Source organism: Mesoplodon bidens (genome assembly GCF_964165515.1).
Source record: "Mesoplodon bidens genome assembly, contig: HAP1_SCAFFOLD_298, whole genome shotgun sequence".
In the NCBI taxonomy this organism is placed as follows: Eukaryota; Metazoa; Chordata; class Mammalia; order Artiodactyla; family Ziphiidae; genus Mesoplodon; species Mesoplodon bidens.
Window position 1 is genome coordinate 107,252 of NW_027671473.1, and position 22,214 is coordinate 129,465.

Genomic DNA, 22,214 nt, shown 5'->3' on the forward strand with positions numbered 1-22,214 from the left:
ACTGCCCAAATCCAATGGACACTCACATTCTCTGAAGGATGACGCTGGCATCTCCTTCCTCCTTCTTGAAACTGTGTCACCTCTCTCCTTCCCAGAATTCTTTCTCTGCTTATCACTGAAACGTTGTCAGGACTCACAATTCTCTGACATCTCATCCATTTTCATGATTTTAATGACTGCTGCTATGTGCTGAGGACATTCAAATTTTTATCTTTCCACGTCTTCACGTGCATGTCCAGTTATCTACCAGTTTGTCTTCTGAATTCTACAGGTGCTTCAAAATTCTACATGTCCAGAACTAAAGTCTTTTCCCCACTTCAGTTCTTTATCCCCTATTTCCAAACTCAATGATACCACCACCCAACCTTAGTCACACAGATGGGGGTTCAGCCTCCGCCTCCTACTTCTTCCTTACTTCCCAAGGTCAAGTCTTGCTGGTAATTTCCTAAATACAATTAGAACTTATTTCCTCCCTTCATTTATACCTTATTTCAGACCCCTTTCTTCTTGCTATTACCTGGTCTAGAAGTTACGAAATTGCTCTTCGGTGGAACCAGTTGTTAGACATTCTATTAAAAAAGGACTCTAGGGTCAAATAGCTTTGAGGATGGCTGTGTACCATACGCCTGCTGTGACGATCCAGAATGAACATTAGCCTACAGCAGCCCCGAGAAGCTGTACAGTAAAGGAACCTGATTAACTTTACTTAAGCCAGGTTCTCCCTTCTGCCGGCCTATAAACCTTTCAGTAGGGACAGGAGAGGAGGTGGCAGCGTGAAAATCCCACTTGAAAATATAAAGCACTGCTCCTCAGAAGAGTGGGGCATAATTATCTCCAGGCTTCTTCAGATTCCTCACCCATACTGACGTCAGTGGTCTAAAATGCCACCCGAACTTGTCCTTTCCATTCTTAGCTATTTTCTGAGGAAACCAGCTCCACGCACATGGTTGGTTAAGACCTGCTCTCCTCCTCCTCGCTGCCTCCTTTAGGGGCACTTGCCGCTGCCTGGGGACACTGCACTGATCCTCCAGAGCCTGTGCCTGTGGCTCTGTAACACACCCCTCGCACACTCACGGCTCTGGACTTCCGCTGTCCACTCTGCCTTGAGTATCCTTGCCTTTCACCGGCTGACTCACCAGTTTCTCACGAGTCCTTTAAGACTTAGCTTAGGGACTGCCCCTTTTGATGACTTTTCTTTGCCTCACGGCTCCCCCTCTTCTTCCACAAACACTGACTAAACGCCCTGAATATGCCCGTCACAGCAGGTCACATGCAGGATGAGACATCTGCTGTGCGTCTTCCCCTCTCACTCCACTGCTAAAGGGCCAACACTACATCTTGCTCATTGTTTCACTCCTCTAACACTCAACCCATGACTAATGAACTAACTAGTACTGTAGTAGCCCTCTTAGTAACAATCAGGCAGGACCTTCTACAAGAAATCTGACACTCCAGCTTTTCTCTGATCTCACCTTTCACTCTGATTCAACTAAAGACTTATCTGTACATGTTTTACCAGGGAGACATAATTTAATCCAGAGATGTCATCACATACTCTTACATACTCTGCCATTTAAAAATTCTGCTCACGATGGGGGAAGGAGACAGGTGTGCTTTCTGACAGCCCCACTGTTTTTGCACTTCTAGTGGTCACTGGCTTCTCTCTCAGTGCCTTCCTTAAACCCTTCTTAACGAGGGAACAGGATAACAAAGTAATTAAGAGCCTGGTTACAGCCTATGTGTGAACAGAAACATAAACAGGGACATAGAGAATAGACTGGCGGTTGCCAAGGAGGAGGGGGTGGGAGAGGGTTGGATTGGGAGTTTGGGATTAGCAGATGCAAACTGGTGTATATACAGGATGGATAAACGAAAAGGTCCTACATGGGACTTCCCTGGTGGCGCAGTGGTTAAGAATACGCCTGCCAATGCAGGGGACATGGGTTCAAGCCCTGGTCCGGGAAGATCCCACATGCCAGAGAGCAACTAAGCCGGATGTCACAACTCCTGAAGTCCAGGCACCTAGAGCCCGTGCTCTGCAACAAGAGAAGCCACCACAATGAGAAGCATGTGCACCTCAACTAGAGGAAGCCCGCGTGCAGCAACAAAGGCCAAACACAGCCAAAAATAAATACATACATGCATTTATTTTTAAAAAGTGCATGTATTTAAAAAAAACCCAAAAAGTTCCTACTGTAGAGCACAGGGAACTATATTCTATATCCTGTGATAAACCGTAATGGAAAAGAAGATGAAAAAGAATGTACATAAATGTGTAACTGAGTCACTTTCCTGTACAGCAGTAATTAACACAACACTGTAATTCAAGTGTATGTCAATAAAAAATAAAATTTAAAAAAATTGCCAGAAAAATAGTCACATAAGGGGAACTTCCCTGGTGGTCCAGTGGTTAAGACTTTGCCTTCCAATGGAGGGGGTGAGGGTTCAATCCCTGGTCGGGGAGCTAAGATCCCACATGCCTTGAGGCCAAAAAACCAAAATATAAAACAGAAGCAATACTGTAACAAATGCAATAAACACCTTAAAAATGGTTGACATCAGAAAAAATCTTTAAAGAAAAAATTCACATAAATCAGAAACAAATGAAAGATAATAAAGTCCATACATTAAAAAAAAAAAGAGCATGGGTTCGGGTCACATTGCAACTTCCCACTTACTTATAGCTGTTCATCTATAAAATGGGGATGGTAAGAGTTCCCTACCTCAGAGCGTTGCTGTAATCCATAAACACGGTTAAGTGCCTTGGTAAATGTTTGAGGCTCTCTGGTTATTATGAATTAAAATATGTCAATGGCTTCTGGCCGTGTGATTTATATAATAGTTTGATGTTTAACCAAATGGTAAAACTATTCCATTTATTATTCCCATCTCTTTTTAACCCTCAGCCTGCTTTGTTGTTTATGTTTTCTGCCACCACAGAGTGCCAGTTCCAGGAGAGTAAAGGCTTTATTTTGTTCACTGCTGAAAGCAACAGCACCCAGAAAAGTACTGTACATATGAAGCCCTCAGTAAACACTAGCTGAATGAATGGTGCAAAGTGTTACAAGGAAAAGTACACCCAAACTTTCATTATAATAAAAAAGTAAAGATAAAAAAATCTTTCTCTAATGGCTTCCAGTCAAGTAACTGAAAACACCATATGCTATAATAATAACATAAGTAATTTATTAAAATTTGAAGGCAAAAACATAATTTTAAAAGATTTAGACCTACGTTAGGTGTGATAGAGTATGGATGCTTTCTTGAAATTCACAATCAGATCCAAGAGTATCACTTTCAGACTGTTCTAGTACACTGAGTTTACTTTTAGTTGTCTTTGATGACACAGTCACTATTCTACTCTCTTTCTTAACAGAAATGTGTTTTTTCGAAGACTCACTTTTAATTGGTTTATTAACCAAAGAATTATTTTGCCCAATTCCTTTGCTTTTCTGCTTTACAGGTGAGTCAGAGCAGGAATGCAGGTCCTTCCCAGGTTGTTTCTTAGCAGAGTAGTTTTTGGTCTATTCACCTGCTTTGCTCATTTTCTCTGAAGAAGACCTGCTATTTCTAGATAATTCCTCTTCTTTTCTTTGACTTCCAGTTCCAGAAATGACGTCTGCTGAAGGAGAATATGTTCTAGCAATGAAATCTTCAAAAGACTCCTGCCGCTGCTCTGTGACTGGGACCCCCAGGTTGTCTTTGGAAGTTTCTAAGGCCTCCTGAGTAGACGCTGGGACACGGAAGGAGTTGAGAGGCAAAGGAATCCTAGCATCACCTGTAATTTTCGGAAAGTGGAGGGGAAGACAAAAGACAAGACAAAAATTCAGTGATGAACAAAGCCAATCATTAAAAAGTAGAGTTCAAAACTTCAATGTTACTCTGTAATCTTATTATTAACACAGTCAATTGATTAATCAGAAGATTTCAGAGCCAGTTTTTTTTGTAATTATATCTTGCCAAGTGATTCTCAGCTTAACCTAGCTATATCCAAGGCTATGTCCGCTACGTTTTCAGACTTTGGTGATTGGGGTAGTTATTACCCATTTCCTTTCCCTCACTAAAAATAAAACCCTATTCTGTAGGATAATTAATGTCTTTTCTATCCTCCAGGCACATGTAAACCGTATATAGTTTGTGACCAGGCTGTGTTCTCAAGCTGTCAGTTCCCAAGACCACTCTGAGATGGGCTGATGGGGGCTCCAAGTGAGGCTGGAGGAAAAGCTGACAGGTTTTCCCCTCCCATTCCCATAACCAGGTGATTCACTCTAATATGTTACCTATTAGCTATGTCTGGATTACTTATTTTAAAAATTGTAGCAGTATGTGTACCTTCATTAGTGTTCCTTCATTGTAAGCTGACTGCATACAAATAGAAACCTAGATAAAATATGAACAGAATAGACATTTATACAATTTAAAATCTGGAATATTTTCTCTAATGTCTTCTTTCTTCATTAAGGACAGTTTGCTTTAACTCATAAATTTTCTCAAGAACTTCCAGTCTCCTTATTTACAAAAGTACAGTATCATGAAATGGGCCCACATTTACTAATCTCAGATTTCGAAAGGATTCCAGAGTCTTCTAGCTCCCGGGCATGTGAACTATTAGAGACTGATCGTTATTGTTTTCTCGCTGACTTGGTCATTTCCTTTTTGCTAATCACTCTTAGAATCATTAAGTGCTGTTCTGTCCATTTACTTGGCTATTTTGCATTTGTTATGGGGCACCCTGTTTTGATTCTGATTTTCCTTCTTCAAGTGCCTTCTTTTCTTCTTTAGGTGGACTACTAACAGGAGAATTCATCTGGGGACGACCTAGTAAATGAAAATCTGACTGATCTATACCAGCCATTGTGGCCAACTGCCCAAGCCTAGACGAGAGGAGGAAAGGAGAAAAGACAAAGGTTATTATAATCACAGAAGAGCAGTTTAGATTTCCCCAGACTTACAATCATGAAATACTTCTAAAATCTTTTTTTTTTTTTTTTTTTTTTTTGCGGTACACGGGCCTCTCACTCCTGTGGCCTCTCCCATTGCGGAGCACAGGCTCCGGACGCGCAGGCTCAGCGGCTATGGTCACGGGCCCAGCCGCTCCGCGCCATGCGGGATCCTCCCAGACCTGGGCACAAACCATAGCCCCTGCATCGGCAGGCGGACTCTCAACCACCCCGCCACCAGGGAAGCCCTACTTCTAAAATCTTAAAAGCTAACATCCTACTCCAGACTACAAGCCTCTCTCTCCCCCAAATCCTCAGCCATTTCCAGATTCATCCTCTAGGAGACATCCCACTGTCTCACTAGAAGCTTCAATATGTTCCATGCACCCTGTCCACTGCCTGTCACACCTCCATTCCTACACTTCTTTACCACCTTTCCTCCAGTTTCCAAGAATGTGTTTGTTCCTTCCTTCCCAACACCAACACCAATTCATTCACTGACAAAACACCACTCCATCAACTATCAATCTCCACTTCCCTCTTTCAGCAAAATTGCTCCCGGTTGAGAACCACTGACCTATATCTCCCCTGCAGATTAATAATCATTTTTATGTCTAAGGCAAAGATAACTTTAATTCAAACTTATCAAACAAGCAAAAGAAGTGAAAGATAGGAAAATTCTTATGCATTCCCGACTATTTTCAATGAAAACTGCCTTTAATTTAGTCTTTACAAAACAACTATACCTACTAATTACTCTGTCTACAGGTTACTCTTTTATAATGGGCTCCCCACTCTACCAAAGCAGGCTTCCCTATTTGCATTTCTTAAAAAATTTAATTCCTCATTTTAAAATGTCAACTATATTACCTATAATTACACTAAATTTGGCTAAATATAGCCACGTAAGTGATGAAAATTGCTCCAGTTCCTCAGCAAACTACCATTAGAGTCGCAAAGAGAAGAATGCCATGAAGAGAAATGAACTAACCCAGCATCTTTAAGGAGAACCAGGAAAGCATGGAACTTCTGAAAAGAATTCTCAGTGCTGCCCCAAACACCTTCATCATCCAGGATCATGCTTGTCAATGAGTGGGCATGAAGGGCTTCAGACAAAGAGAAAGTTGTGTTTCTTAACTGGGCATTTTCATGTTCCAGCTATACAAGAAGACTGAAAACGTCTGACATGATTTTTTCTCATTGTCATCAAAAGTAGTCTTGCCTTGGGCTTCCCTGGTGGTGCAGTGGTTGCGAGTCCGCCTGCCGATGCAGGGGACACGGGTTCGTGCCCCACTCTGGGAAGATCCCACATGCTGCGTAGCGGCTGGGCCCGTGAGCCATGGCCGCTGAGCCTGTGCGTCCGGAGTCTGTGCTCCGCAACGGGAGAGGCCACAACAGTAAGAGGCTCACATACCGCAAAAAAAAACCCAAAAAACAACAAACAAAGAAAAAGTAGTCTTGCCTAGTTTCAAGGAACAAAACTAAAACACTCAAAATGTAATTATTTTATAATTAATGTAACCCTCCGCCAGTAAAGACAGAGACCATATCACATAATAACCAAAGCCCACAGGCACCCAACAAAGTTTCCTATATAACACTTAGGTGGTATATAAATAAACCCAAGTTACCGTTTTATTAATGATCTTTCACAAAAGATCACATTTCTAACTGGTTCAATTCATAATGGAGCCTCATTCCACATTAGAAAATGACCTGCTTTAAGTTTCCCTTAAATTAGAAAGTGAATTATAGAATCTGATTTGAACAAAACATATTACAACTCTGATGAATGTTAAGAATTAACTTTAGTGAGTAAAATATCTAATGCTTACGTTTAAAAGTCCTAAATCATACCCAACCCAATTTATTAAATGTACGATCACCAATATTTTCTTTGGCTTCTTGAACATATTCACCCCCGTGCACTCTTCCCCTTCCGCTCAGCATCTACGCACTTAAAACCCCCTGTAAGCTCAACTCTCGTATTTCTCAGAAAGGCCGTTAATGTTCATGATGCCCCTTTTGCCTTACATGAGCAGGTACTCAACATTTATTGAATGAGTGTCTGCCAATCCACTGGATGCACTTTTAAAAATTCCTCCCTACACTCACCCTGTGATAAATTATATTTAGATAGAACTTTTTAGATTATGCCCGGCTTTCATGCACATTACCTAATGTAATTCTCATAGTATATATTTTTATCTTTCATTGCATTCTTAGAAGTTTTCCAATATCTTAAATTTATTTAAATGATTCACTTTCCTAATTCATTGCCAGGAGAGTCTCATCATGTCTTTTATGTTACTGTATATACAATACATGCACAGAAAGTGCCTTCTTGAATCAAAGAATCATGAACAGGAAATAAGCTAATGTCATATAAAAGCACACACACACACACACATACACAAAACCAGATTTTCACATCTTTAAAAACATGCTTTCTGGAATATAGATCATATGATCACTAAATACCAGTAAATGCAAAAGTCCATATGATACCACCGATTTGCAACATATTACAGTTTTAAAGCTTACAAAATATGTGTATATGGCTTAAAATCAAATCAAAATAAAACCAAAACACTCTCAAAAGCAGATGAAACGTGTTTACCTCACTGACTCGTCTATCAGCCTTCAGTCTTATTACTCTTTCCTCCTTTAACTGCTTTAGGCACTCCTCCAGGGTTTCCTAAACAAACAGAGTCAATATTATAAGTAATTCATAGTATAATATCCAAAAGCCTTTCCAGCTATTGGTCTCATCAGGATTTAGGGGCAGAGCCAGAAGTGAACTCAGATTTTAGTCTGCTACTGGTCATATTATACCATGCCAGTGAAATGAATGATCAAAATCTATCCAATTTGCAAAGATTTATTTAAATTCCACTCTTTCCAACATAAATTTGTGGCAGGCCACCATAAAAGGCATATGCATATAACATAGTAAGTCAGAAATAAGAAGTTACGACCAAGAAAGAAAAATTCTATTTTTATTTGTGGGTCTCTTTATAGCAGGAAGTCCTATTAACGAACCTGCTTAGCATACCTGAATTGCATAATTGCAGATTCAAAAGCATGTTTTAAAAAAGTAATCACTTTTAAAGCAATTTACAGTCAAGCACTGTTCCTGGAGTTCCCTGGGTATTAAATAATCGAATCATCAAAACCCTAACAGGGGGCTTCCCTACTGGCACAGTGGTTAAGAATCCGCCTGCCAGTGCAGGGGACACGGGTTCGAGCCCTAGTCCAGGAAGAACCCACATGCCGCAGAGCAACTAAGCCTGTGCGTCACGACTACCGAGCCTATGCTCTAGAACCCACGTGCCACAACTCCTGAAGCCTGCGCGCCTAGAGCCTGTGCTCCGCAATAAGAGAAGCCACCGCACCGCAACGAAGAGTAGCCCCCCGCTCGACGCAACTGGAGAAAGCTGGCGAGCAGCAACGAAGACCCAACGCGGCCAAAAATAAATTTATAAAACAAAAAACCCTACGAGGAAAGAACGATCACTAACTCCATGTTATTTTACAGATGAGGGAAACAGAGTCAGAGAAGTAGAGTAAGTAGAGCAGCACAGCCAAGGTCACACCACTAAGTAGCAGAGCCACACTGTGGACTCAGGAAGCTGGCTGCCATTCCTGCTCACGGCGGTGGTAGTCTTCCCTTCACCAAGGTCACTGAAATAAAATGAACACTGATAAACTATCTTAGGAGTTTTAGGAGCTAAGACACTTCGGTCCTTGAAGTGGGGACACTGCTTGCAATAGGCAGAATTCTGACAGAGCCTCCAAGATGACCACTTACTGAAGTACACAAACCTTCCACTTATCCAATCAAACTCTAAATGTAGGTGCTGTAGTGAAGGGATTTTGCACATGGAATTAAGGTTCAAAATCAGTTGATCTTTTAAGATAGGGAGATTACTTTAGGTGGATGTGGCCTACTCAGGCACCCCACGAAAAGGACCTGAACTCTTCCTGAATTGAAGTACAAAATGGACAAGAGGGAGACTCTCCATTGCTGGCTCTGAAGAAGTCCAATGCTGCGGCAGAGAAGGCAAGCGAGAGGCCTCTAGGAGCTGAAACTCTCCCCCGACTGACAGCCAGCAAGGAAATGGGGACCTCTGTCCTGCAACTCCAGAATCTGAATTATGCCAACAAGCCGGAAGAAGCCTGTAGGCATTCTTTCCCAGAGCCTCTGGACGCTAACACAGCCAGACTGACATCTTGATTTCAGCTCTGTGGCCCACACAAACTATGGTGAACATCCAACGTTTGGGGCTCAATATCTTACACTTAAATTTCACGTGCTTTAACACTCTCAGGAGGGAACCCACATGTTCCCGTGTGTATCTGAGCAGGAAGCCCAGTCACGCTGTGCCTGGACTTCTGACCTACAGAACTCTGAGCTAGTCAAATAGGTATTGTTTTCAGTCAGTAAGAGTGTAGTAAAAGAATTAATATTCTACTCAACCTCCAGGTTCGTGAACAAAATAAATGATTGTCATTGTTTTAGGCCACTGTTTTGGGGTGGTTTCTTATGCAGTGATAAACAATCATAATACCTATACTTATGAAAACAGTAAGGTATATTTATACATGTTAACTGCTTTGAACAATCACTTAAAGAATGAGGAACTCTATTACCTGCCATCATTGGGAGAGGAGCTGGTATCACTTTCTGGACAGTAGCTTTTGGTACCTAACAACAATCCTACATCAGGAGTTTACCCTAAGGAAATCAAAGATGTGGGCAAAGATTTATCTACCAACATGATGTCATAAGATTGTTGATAACCAAACCCTAGAAGAAAGCTAAGAGCCTCCGAATTGGGACTGGTTTAAATAAAAACAGCTCATCGTCTGAAGGAATGCTCTATGAAGCCACTAAGAATGACAAGAGGTCTCAACCAGAGTTCATGAATGGGCTTCAGGAGTGCTACATTCAAAATATATCTGTGCGTTTTTCCTGGGAGATGATGCATAAGCTTAATCAAATTCTCTGATGTAGAAGAGTAGTTAGTGACATGGCAAAATATTTCTGATACTTTTTTAAGACAAAAGAACAGATTAGGTGTGTGTACATGCAGAGGTGGCTTTTATTTCCTTCAAGAAGTTATTCATTGTTTTCAAACATTTGCTCAATGAACATATATTTTTATATTCAGAACATGTTTAAAAAATTGACAGTCTAAGAACTTCAAATTCTTTAATGTTTCATTACTAAAGCCAGTCAAGTTTTCAATGGGGAAAAAGGGGAAAAAATTGCAAAATTCCTCTACTTTTAATATAATGGTTTAGTCAATCTTCTAAAACTGATTTCAAAGAAATTCTAAACAAATAAACAAAAAAACAAAAAACCCTCAGCACGGTCAGAGGAAAGTAGACTAAAATTCCTGACTGGTTCTAAATAGCACATCAAAGTGCAATTACATGCAACAGTTTCTCCCTCTAATGGAGGGAATTAGAACACAGTGTTCAATTTTTGTGAAAAAGTGTACCCTCCTCCTACAAAATATTCAGAATTCATGTCCCTTACATGGAAATATGGAACCAAAAAAGTTAGAAAGTAAAATTGCTTGATATTCTATTACTTAAGTAAGACTAATGATAAGGCTTTGGAATAATTTTCCTTCCTTCCATCTGCTCTCCATTCCACCCTTCTGTACACCAGCTAGGGTGATTTTTCTGGGGCAAAGCTCCCATCATATTGGATATCAAATTTTATGTTCAACTTTTCTCCATTTAACATTGTAATCAATCATTTCTCATAATCAGGGGATTCATAACCTTGATTTTTTTGTGTGGGCTACAAAATATTCCACTGAGTGGGTTTACTGGTTAACCATTTTACAGATTTAAATTCTTTCCAACTTTTCAGTATTATCAGACAAAATAACCGTTTTTATGCATGAAGGCTTTTTTCCATATTGAGAATAACATTCTTACAATAAATCCATAAAAATGAGTTTGAGATCAAAGCAAATGAACATTTTTAAGGCTCTGAGGTACCTATCTCCAGACTTCTTTCCAAAAGATTTCTGAGATTTTACACTGCCATCAGCGATGTATCACTTGGTATATAACCTCTACTGTAACTGTTGGCTTACTTCCTCACTTAGAGTGCAAGTTATTTGAAGATAGGGGGTGTATTTTATTAAGTGTTTATCCCCAGCACCTGTGCCTAGCACAACGTAGACGGTCAATAAATAATTGCTTAATAAGGAAAATCCCTGCCACACACGTACATATAAGATGTACGTGTGTGAAAGACAGACTGTGTGTTTTTCTCTAACTGGATAGATGAAAACTTGTCATCTTCTTTAATGTGCCATTTTTTTGCTTATAATTAGTCATTAAATTTCTGTTTTAGATTATATTGTAAATATTCAGATTCTCTGAGGCAAATGGGCCTGGCACTACCCATTAGCTACATAACCTTGGACAAGTTGTATAACTCTAGGCCTCAACTTCCTCATCTATAAAATGGAGATAAGCTCCCATATTACAGAGCTCTTGTGAGAATTACATGAGTTAAAACACATATAAAATTAGAAGAGTGCTTGGTACATAGAATATGTGCAATTAATGCTGAATGAATGAACATGCGAATGCAAACAGTAGTGAAGGGCTTCAAATGAAACGGTCTCATCCCACTCCCACATCCAGCACTCAAGAAGCAACCGATTCTTTATGCAGTTTTTAATTGTAAAATACGATATGTGTACTGAGAAGTGCACAGAACAAAACTGTCAATGTGACAAAGAAAAAGAGAATACTTACATAAGCACTACTCGAAGCTGAAAGTATTGATACTTGTCAGCATCGCAAAAACCCCCCATATCCTTTTCTCATCACAAGCTCCTTCCCTCTTCCTGGTTAAACACCAACCTCATTTCTTGACAGTCATTTCCTTTAACCTGCATGCATCCCTAACAAAAGAGTTTAGTTGTGTCAACATCTAACTTTATGTACAGGATCATAGTATATGAAGTCTTTTCTATCTTATTTCTTTCTCTCAACGTTGGTTTAAAAAATTCATCCACATTGCTGCCTGTAGCTCTAGTTCATTCAATTTTATTGCTGGAGAGTTTTCCCACTGTACAAATACACATCATTTATTTAATTTTTGACTCTTAATGGACATTTGGTTTGTTTTCAGTTTGTGCTAATGCAAATCATGGACAGGAATCCTGCTGTACCCGTTATTCTGGTGCATTTACACAGGGCGGGGGTGAGGGCTGCTGGCTCACAGGCTATTTATATACCTTCAGTTGATGGAGAGTGCTAAATGCTTTCCAAAGTAGTTGTGTCGATTTATACTCCAGTATAAGCAGGGTAGAAGATTCCCATAGTACTTCAGGTCTACAATACCTGATACTACCAGACTTTTTATTTATGTATTTGTCAATCTGATTGACATGTAGTTTCCTTGGTTTTGACTCACTTTTCACTTATTACTTCATGAAGTCGTACACTTTTCTGTGTTTACTGGCTGTATGGATTTCCTTTTTTATGAGGTTTACATCAAATATTGTTATTTTTTATTATTTTATTATTATTATTTACTTTTGGCTGTATTGGGTCTTCGTTGCTGCGTGCAGGTTTTCTCTAGTTGCGGCGAGCGGGGGCTACTCTTCATTGCGGTGGCTTGTCTTGTTATAAAGCACAGGATCTAGGTGCGCAGGCTTCAGTAGTTGTGGCACGTGGGCTCAGTAGTTGTGGCTCACGGGCTCTAGAGCACAGGCTCCGTAGTTCTGGTGCACGGGCTTCGCTGCTCCGTGGCATGTGGGATCTTCCCGGACCAGGGCTCGAACCCGTGTCCCCTGCCTTGGCAGGCAGTTTCTTAACCACTGCGCCATCAGGGAGGTCCAACTATTGTTATTTTGAATTCTTCTCCATGTCCAAGTAATACTCTTACATGACTATTTTCTCACTAAATTGGAGGCGTTATCAGTTCACTTTCTAACTTACTAATAAGTAAGGGTTTAGTTCCTCTACACTCTTTCCTATGTCCACACTGCTCAGTAAAGTTATGTCATCATGAGTTATTCCACTGCTCATGATCTCTTTGACTTGTAGTCATATACTTAAAAACCTACATTGTTGATCAACTAGAAGCTCTCTCAACGTCACGCTTTGTAAAATGAGGACATTCTTACCATCTTCCCTTTTTTCTACCTCCTGTCTACCTTCCAAACCCAGCTGTTACGTTGTCAAAGTTGAAATTTATATTCTGTTCTATGTGCAGTTAAGTCTTCTGTTACTTGAGAGTCAGTACGGAGTAAGGTTTAAGAGAACAGGCAGAGAGCCTAAACTCAAAGCCTCGATCCAACCTTAAATTAGGTACAGCCTGGGCAAGTTCCTTCCCTGACTTAGCTTCCTGCTCTCAAAAGTGGGAATGATATTAGCACCAACCTCATAAGGCTATTCAGAGGATTAAATGAGTTAATATATGCAAAAACACTTAGAGCCTAATATATGCTAAGTACATACTAGTACACAATACATTTCAGTACATACCAAGTTAATACTAATACATACTAAGTATAGTTTACTTTAGTTATTTGTGATTACATGCAAGTTGGCAATAAAAGCTGCAAACCAAGACAGTATTGCCATTATTACAATGAAATTAATATTGCCCACTGCAGATGTACTGTGTCTCTGTGTATAGACTATACCTCGTTCCATACTGTGCCAGTGTCACTGCCCTTGTGCAGGGTGACCACATACCCCAAGCCGCCTTGGGCTGTTCCAGTTTATACCTGTTGTCCTGATGTTACAGCATTAGAATGCCTCCTTACACTATTGAAGTGTAAGGAGTTTGGACAAGTTCCGGTTTGGACAACCAATTAGATAGGTGGTCATTACCCCTGTGTGTCACTGAAAAGGGGGACATCTATAGTGTCAAGTTGAAGTGGATTCTTCCCTTCCTCACCAATAGTAGGTTAAAAATCAACCATAGTTCAGTGTGCTTCAGCTTTATGTCCGTATAGCCTTTTCTCCTCTGGAGTTCAAGTTCCTTCTCCTCTTCCTCTCCATCCTCCCTTCCAACAGTGCCTAACACCTAGTAAGTACGATATGCCTCAAGGTGTTTCTAAGCTCTCAATCACACAATCAATAGAAGCCTCTCCACTATAGACTAGCTGCAATCTGCACTGAATCCCCTATTACCTTCCTTCTTGGTTTATTGCCTCATTTTGCTGTATTATGTCTATAAATAGCTTAAGGTGTAGCACAGGAGGTCAATTTTTCAAATTTCTTTGGGTACAAAATATCTTCTTCAGCCCCCACGTATGACTGATAGTTTGGCTGGATACAAACCCCTAGGGTGAAAATTATGTGCCTGAAAAACTTTGGAGGTATCTTTCTAATGCCTTCCAGGATCCATGGTGCTCATGACAAGTATGATAAAGTCAGATTGTAACCTTTTTTTTTAGGTGACCAGTATTTTTCTCTCTGGAATGGATGTATCCTCTCAGTATTTTATTCTATTTTAATTTATTTTTTAAGTATTTGAAAGTTTCACAATGAAGGGTGCCTAGGTATGAGTCTATTCTTACTCATCTTGCATAACTATTTTCAATCTGAGGCCTGATGTCTACTTTCAGCTGTGGGGAATTTTGTTGCCCTTTGACAGCTTCCCTCCATTTTTTTTCTGGGTCTGGACTTTCTAATAGTAACATGTGGGATCTCCCAGATGCAGCCTCTCTAACATATTTCTATCACATTTTCCATTGTGTCTTTCTTTTTTATATACTGAGAAATTTTTTAAATTCCTACTGAATTTATTTCAGCAACCATATTTTCATTTCCAGGAGACCTCTCTTGCTTTCTGACCATTCTCCTTTTCATTAATACCCTAGTCTTATTTTATAGTTGCTAGCTCTTTTTAAACCTCTCTCAGGATGCTAATTAGGGTTTTTTCTTAAATTATTCTGTGCCCTAAATTGTCCCTGGTCCTACTAGGATATGTTTGCACTCTTTCCCCCTCTCTCATGTTGTAAGCTTTACTCAACTAACAGGCAAATGACACTTATTTTCTATTTAAGAATGAGCGCAGAAAGCTCCCTGAAGTCAACGATTGATTGGCTTCTTATGCAGGAAGAAGCGGGGAGTAACTGTAACAGGATCTCCCCCAAAAACAGTTTTCTAGGGTGTAAAAACTCACAGTAGCTGCCCCAGTTCTCGCCAGTTTCACTGTCTTCAAAATGAAATCATCTCGTTTCAGGAGGGTTAGGGCGGGGCAGGGAGTCCACTCCTCCAAACACATCCCTTCAATGAGCTCCCCTATCTCAGTCACACTTTTAACTAACTCCACCCTCTCTCCTACATGCGCACCTGAGCATGGGGCTACTTTTTCAGGTGGGGTCAGAATCCTCCTCAGTTGCACGTGGTCCCTGTGCATATTCTAGGTGATGCTTTTCCTCTGTTCTACTGCTTCAGTTTCACACTCTTCCACCTGTCTTCTTTCAAAACTATGTTGAAATCTCTTGATAGTTGTGTGCATATATACTTAAACACTTTGATACCATCATTGTAGTGTCTTGTCAAAACAGAGAAGAGCTAAAAGGGTTCTCAGTGCATTCTGAATCTGCTATTCTGTGGTCCCAGTGTTTAAACTTCTTGGACTTCCCCACTGTCTATTACTGCTTTTACAAATACAATCTCATGGTCTATTCGTGAAGGAAATGAATACACCACATCTAAAATAACAAGGAATGCGGGTTAGATGCTCTAGGGTCTAGTCATACTCTGCCATTTACTAATAAACCACTTACGTTCTACAAATTGTAGGTGCGCATTTATAAAACGAAAGGGAGTAACTCTACATGAACTATAGATTTCTCCTACTCTAACATTTCATAATTTTCTAAGTTATTTTCTTAAAATTTCTCTATATTATCATTAATTTTAATTAAAAAATAAAAATCTAACTTTCTCTTTTGAAAATCAAAGAGTAGTTCCCGTAGTCCTACAATAATGGGATAATTAGTTCTGAAACCTGTCAAGTGTCATGTTTCATACGAAGAGAAAATCATATTAAATAATTTTAAAAAATTAAACATGGACTTTGTAGCACAAAGACAAGGTCCCCCCCAAATGGTGTTCCTTTATTTACTAGAAATGTTCAGCTCTGCATTAAAGTTGAAATAAAATAAATATATTAATTTTGAGGTGCAAAAATTTCTTATAAAAATCAATTTTTCTTTTCTGTCCATACAAACAAAAGTATGGAATGACATTAGAGGTCAGGTTTATTTGGCAATAGAATGTAGCTTCTTGATATTTTTGATTTTAGGAAAGGAGAATATTAACATCGAAACGTTTTTCAACTTTACTTTTATTTAAAATGAGGCCATATTTTCCTCTTATAAAAAGAGAGTTCAACTAGAACTGTCTATTTTCTCATCTGTAAAACAAGAGCACTGAATCAGCTGACTGTATTCATTCAGAACTCAATTTCCTTATCTTATGATCACTAAGGTTCTCCCTAAATCTAAAATACTAAGCTTCTAAGCAAAGGAAAATATATTACTAACGACATGTTTTGATTTTAGTTTCTTAGAGTTCAAATGTCCACCATTCACCTTGGTCTAAGCTTAAGGAACCATTCAAGGGGATACAACGCAGATGGGAGGAGAAAACAGAACCCTCACACAAGCTGTGCTGTGTTGCAATCAGCCTTCCGTTTGAAAAATAATCTTCTCTATAGCTTTAAAGTGATAACTTTGTACCTGCAATGCTTCTTGTTTCAAACGGATTTTCTCTGGCTCCTCCTGAACACGTTCTGAGGAATCATCGACCTCTTCGATTTCTGAGGAGGAAGGACTCTCTACTGTCACAGTCACAGGAAATTCTGATGGACCTGAGTGTCACAAGAAGAAGATAGGAAACCACAGAGTTGTTAAACTAAAGTGCAAAGAAAGAAGACAAGATTGTATAAAAGACAACACAAGCCAGATACCAAATATCCAAATATTAGAGGACATTTAACAAAAGTGATCTGAGGTATCATTCTTTATAAATGTCTCTCACTGCTCTTTAGTGTAAAACAGGCAATGACTAAGTAAAAGTACAGGAACTTATTTTTGCTATGTTACTGTACAGACCTCTGTTGTACGTGGTTAGGATTAGTAATGGGAATTGCCCATATTATTTTATTACGTTTCTTTCACAGAAGCCAAGTGAAGATCCAAGGTAAACATTTTTTCTCAGATCAACTTTATACTGCAAATGAAAAATTTATTCTTCACCATCAGACAAAAACAGTCTGGAAGAAAATGTAGTTTTTCAGAGGAAAATACATCAGTAAAGGGACTGATGAATAATCAGGAAGTCAACATATCTAAGCTGTGAATAATAGACATTAGAATTTAAAAAAATAAATCACATACACATACACAACTAAAACTGACCCATCAAAAATTTCATCTTCTCACCACCCTTAAGCCAAAACTAGGGCAACAATTCTCCCAGCAAGCTTCACTGCCACTGCAATGTTGTTCAATAGGACATTTCCAAACATTTAAAAACTGACCTGGCCACAACCCCATAAAAGTCTACAGATCATAAAGAACTGTGCTGGGATTATATAACCACGCAGAAGACAAGTCACTAGGACATCATTTTGACAACAAGCAGCAAACCCTGCAGCATAGGAAAACCCTAACAGGAGAACGAGGTGCACACCCCTCTCTCTGGGAATGCAAGGCCAGGACTGACACCCAAGATGCTCTTCTCTCAACCTCAGCAGTGGTGCCTTTCACAGAGCAACTATGCAGTCTCCCAAGACCACTGGGAAGGAGAGTCTGATACTGACAGTATTAGCTTGCCACGAGGCCATAAGCGAGGGAATGTGTGTGGTCTTGGTGAGAGAGCAGAGGTTTGGGAGATGTTGCTTTATATTGGCTTTCAGATCAGGAATTTGTACATATAGCCCGCAAACAACGTTTCTTGAAAACGTGAACATTCTTGAGTATGACAGCTCCATGTGAGGGGTCAGAAATGGCAGTCAAGTTCGTTTCACTGGGTAACAGCTGATTTGCGGACTGGAAAACAGGCTTCCTTGTTTACAGACATAACCACAAGGCTGCCAGGTGTGCACTAAATCCACACAAATACACAGTTGCATTGGGAGAGCGACCAAACATGTTTTACATGGATTTATTTCAGAGAGGGAAATGCTTCATGTAAGGCTCTGTCAGTTTAAAAAGCAAGAAGAATGACCATCCACCTTTCCCAATTCAAGCCCTATATATCATAAATATGATAGCTACACACCACCAACTGATTACATACATCACGAGCTTTGATGAATAGAAAGCCCCTAAAAAGATAGCAACAAAACGAAGTTAGATCTTCATGTAAATACATCACCAGTTAAACCCAGTTAATACAACTATTTAGTAGTATGAACAGTATCCATACAGAATTGTGTATAAAAATAAATAAGCTCAAAACAAGGACCTGGAGGGCTCTGCTACGGAGAAAACAGAACAGAATTCAGCCTACTGGCTTGGTAATCACTCTCTGAACTGCTGAGAGGCCCCTTCAGCTCCTATGTTCAGGATGGTTGAGATTTCAGTCTCACTTCTTTAAATGGTGATATTAATCGTTCTCTAATTTACCCCCCTGTGTGACGAGGATGGACCTGCGATTAAGTGTCTCAGGAAGAAGACAGGAAACCACAGAGCTGTGAAACTCAAGTGCCAACACTGGGGATTCAACACTATAGTTTATGCAACAGCAATTCACATTACCATTTGCAAAAAAGTAGTCGGTTGTCCAGTGGGGATTAGAAACATCCATTTAACATGAGCAACTGAACAGATATTTTACACAGGAACTACTTCAAGTACTATTTAAAGTCAATTCTCTTTGTTTTCTTAAGCAATTGTTAATCCCCAATTTCCTGATTACTACCAAGTAAGTCACCTGAAGATCATCTAGAGCCATCTATTTCACTTAGCAAGCCTAAAGCTATAATTCAACCATTTTATTTACTGTTCTGTGACAAAAATTACTATGAACAGCTATCCTCTGGATAAGAAATCAGCTAATGCTTGTTTGACTCACTAAATCTGATTTACTGAGTTAATAAGCCAGTTGATTTAGAATAGGTCTAATGCACATTTTTCATCCATTCTGCATTAAACTATTTCCCATGCCTAAAATGTCTTTTTTCCCATTCATACGTATCCAAATTCCTACTTCTGTGCTGTAGGGCTTCGCTCAACTACACCTGCCTTTAATCAAACTTCTCTCACATGCACAATTGGTGATCATTTTAGTATCCTCAAGACTCCCACGGAGTTACCTCTGTTGTGACACTTGAGAAACAACTTGAAACTCCCAATTACTTTTAATTTTTCTTCCTTAGAGGGCTCATTAGGCAGAAGCCATGTGTGAGTTACCTTTTTTCCTCTACACAAAATACCAGAGACCACCCACATAATACAAGTTCCAAAATAAAGAACTCTAAATGACTGAAAAAGACAGGGAATGCAAACAGGTTACCTGTTGCTTTTTGCACTTTCTGCAGGACACAATGGCCGGAAACCAGACACTCCAGGTGGTAGCGCTTCAGGAGGGTAACATTCTTTACCAGCAGAGTATTTCCTTCCATTACTTACAGGCTTCTTTGCGGCCAAGACTACGTTTGACAAAGCATGAAAAGAAGGAATCAAGATGCACCAAAGGACTACAGAGCAAATGTCACACGTGCACACGTCGAAAGGAATCAAAAAGGCACTTGACAACGATGCCAAGCCCATTAAAAAGAGGATCGGTTTTGTACAAAGGTTTTCCATAAGCCAGCATTTTTAAAAAACATAAGTTCTCTACAGTAACAAGTTATTTTAACTAAAACAAAAGTATTGAGATGTGCAGAAAGGCAAAAATAAAAGTTTAAAAAAAATCCCAAAGTATGATACATTTTATGTATCATGCAGAAACACTCAAGTTTCCTGAATCTTAGAACACCTTTGGCATTTCTGAATCTCAAGGACACAGAAACACAGATACACCCATGACTTCTGCCAAACAGAATCTTCAGAAGTAGACCAAAAGTTAAATTTAAGATGAATTTTTCTATGTAAAAACAATACAAGTTATAAGGCTGCAAGTTGCTGGGGGGTAGGTGAGTCAATTTTACCCTCCTATAAGCCTGTCAACCTTCACTGCTCCTTTGATTTCATATAGAAAACGCACAAAAAAACAAATGAAACCCACTGGATGAAAGAGTGAAATGTGGAGACTTACCCTATATTTCAGTAGTAAAGAGGCAAGTATCTTTATAGGAAACATTTGGTTGCAAAAACTAGACCTACGTGTTAATATTTTACTTAGAACAAGCCATATATTAAAATTCACATTTAAATATTTAATTTGAATTTACTGAAAACAAACATCATAGGTTAAAATGGTTATATTTATCCTTCAAAGCTACTATATTTTATGTTATTTTATTTATTTATTTTAATAGATCTTGATTGGAGTATAATTGCTTCACAATTCTGTGTTAGTTTCTGTTACACAACAAAGCGAATCAGCCATATGCATACACATGTCCCCATATCCCACCCTCTTGAGCCTCCCTCCCACCCTCCCTATCCCACCCCTCTAGGTCATCGCAAAGCACCAAGCTGATCTCCCTGTGCTATGCTGCTGCTTTCTACTATATTTTAGCAGCATTAGGATGCAGGGTAAAATGGAGTGTATTCGGTAATATAGGACAAATATTTCATAGAGTGTAGCTTATTGATAATCACCACACGATCCTCTGTGATTTACATGCCTCTTAAAAATATATAGGAGGGCTTCCCTGGTGGCGCAGTGGTTGAGAGTCCACCTGCCGATGCAGGGGACACGGGTTCATGCCCCGGTCCGGGAAGATCCCACATGCTGCGGAGCGACTGGGCCCGTGAGCCATGGCCGCTGAGCCTGTGCTCCGCAACGGGAGAGGCCACAAAAGTGAGAGGCCCGCGTACCACACACGCACACACACACACAAATATATATATATATATATGTATTAAAATTTTTTTAAATTACACTTTTCTTGTTAGGAGATTAAAAAATTTCTAATAAAAGTTCCCATCTTTTATTAGGCATACATAAGTACAATATAAATGTGACACAATTCACACCATTATTTCACCCCTATACTCCCCTGGATCTAGGTATATACCCAGATACTGATTTGGCTTACCTCTATGTCTCCAAATAACTGAGGCAAATACAAAAAAAAAAGCCCAAGAAATAAAATTACTCTTAAAAGAGCTCAATGAGCTTGTATACTGCAGTTACATTTCCACTTTGTTTAATCATGCTAACTTAAAAAAAATGTTTAACTGTTCTCATTCCATGATGCCCTATTATTCTGTACTAATTCTACAGAATTCCAAATATGTTGTACATATACATGTTTTATTTATATATCCTTCCATTTCTAATATCATAGCAAAAGTCAATGTAGCTATTTTAAGAATGCTTTACATAGGATATAAATTTTTAATAATAATATCTAATTAGTGTGATATCACAAATCTTAACTTCTTTGAATGTACTATTTGATTATTAAAATATCACTCTCTTTAGCGGAGGGGGTAGCGGAGGCGCGCGGGAGAATCCATGTCCTTCTTAGAACCGTTCCCTCTAAATACTTTTAAATCAACAGCTCTTGGCGAAAGTCTTCATCCCTTTAAGGCTAAGTTCTCGCGAGACGACAAGACGCCGGATAGCTTAATCGCACGTTGTGCCTGCGCGCGCTGGGGCAGCTCGCACTTCCGCCCGAGGCGTGTTGCGACTCACAGCAGCTGCCGGTCTCGCGTGGTGACGCAGCTGTTTTTTCTCGGCTAGGTCTGCTGTAACGGACGGAGGCCGCCTGAGCTGCGGAGTTGCAGAATCTGGCGTTCGGAGCTGCGGTTCTTGGCGAGATTTCGCGTTGCCCGTCCTCAGCCGTTTCACCGATAATCAGCGGATCGCTTTGCCAAGTGCCGGGAAGAACAAAGGAATTCGGAAGGAGACTCTCGGCTCCCGGCCGCCTTTCTCTGAGTGGCTTCGTTTCCCGCTCGCGCCTGTCCGGAGAAACTGGACTTATAACCGTCACTGGATTGTAAGTACCCGAGGCGAAGAGAGCTCACTACGCCCCGCTTTTTGCGTATCTTTGTTCCGGGAGAGTTTGTGGATTGGGAGTATCTGCTGAGCCTTACTTTCTGTGCCGAAAATCATTCCGTAGGAGCCGCCATTTGCTTTCCCTGC

General features: G+C 39.9%; 1 pseudogene across 1 annotated transcript; it reads right to left on the reverse strand.

Moving 5' to 3' along the window:
* Nucleotides 1–3,230: 3,230 nt before the first annotated feature.
* On the reverse strand, nt 3,231–22,184 carry LOC308611311 (centrosomal protein of 78 kDa-like; annotated as a pseudogene). The gene is made up of 9 exons: nt 22,166–22,184; nt 21,738–22,061; nt 19,470–19,605; nt 18,230–18,279; nt 16,688–16,818; nt 7,561–7,638; nt 5,932–6,098; nt 4,703–4,874; nt 3,231–3,794 (listed from the first exon to the last, which is right to left on the reverse strand). The product of its transcript is annotated as a centrosomal protein of 78 kDa-like (transcript).
* Between the last annotated feature and the right edge of the window lie 30 nt (nt 22,185–22,214).